The following is a 340-nucleotide window of genomic DNA, read 5'->3' on the forward strand; positions in this document are numbered from 1 at the left end:
CTCTGGGTACAAACTTATCATGACCACTGGGTCCCTCATCAGAGAACCTGAAAAACAGAGAAAGAGTCAGTGACACCTTCATCACTCAATCCTATAATCCCAGTTCAATCCCATAATCCTCTACCTGGTGGAGCAGTGGCCACTCCTGCCTCCACTATAGCAGAGGGCTGATGGGTATCCTGATAGTACACAAACAACTCAACGTCCTTATCAAACATGTGACCAGGACTCAGATTCACCTGCACACACAAACAACACATGCATAAAACTGCTCTGCTCACACATCCAGATAAACACATGAAGACACACAGTACCGTAGCCTGAGTGTGATCAGAGTGGA

General features: G+C 46.5%; 1 long non-coding RNA gene across 1 annotated transcript; it reads right to left on the reverse strand.

Annotated features, from left to right (window-relative positions):
• On the reverse strand, positions 1–340 carry LOC107682044 (uncharacterized). The gene is made up of 3 exons (XR_001633338.1): positions 315–340; positions 125–239; positions 1–47 (listed from the first exon to the last, which is right to left on the reverse strand). It is a non-coding gene; the product is annotated as an uncharacterized LOC107682044 (long non-coding RNA).

This window comes from Sinocyclocheilus anshuiensis, unplaced genomic scaffold (assembly GCF_001515605.1).
Source record: "Sinocyclocheilus anshuiensis isolate Anshui unplaced genomic scaffold, SAMN03320099.WGS_v1.1 C31348381, whole genome shotgun sequence".
Lineage (NCBI taxonomy): Eukaryota > Metazoa > Chordata > Actinopteri > Cypriniformes > Cyprinidae > Sinocyclocheilus > Sinocyclocheilus anshuiensis.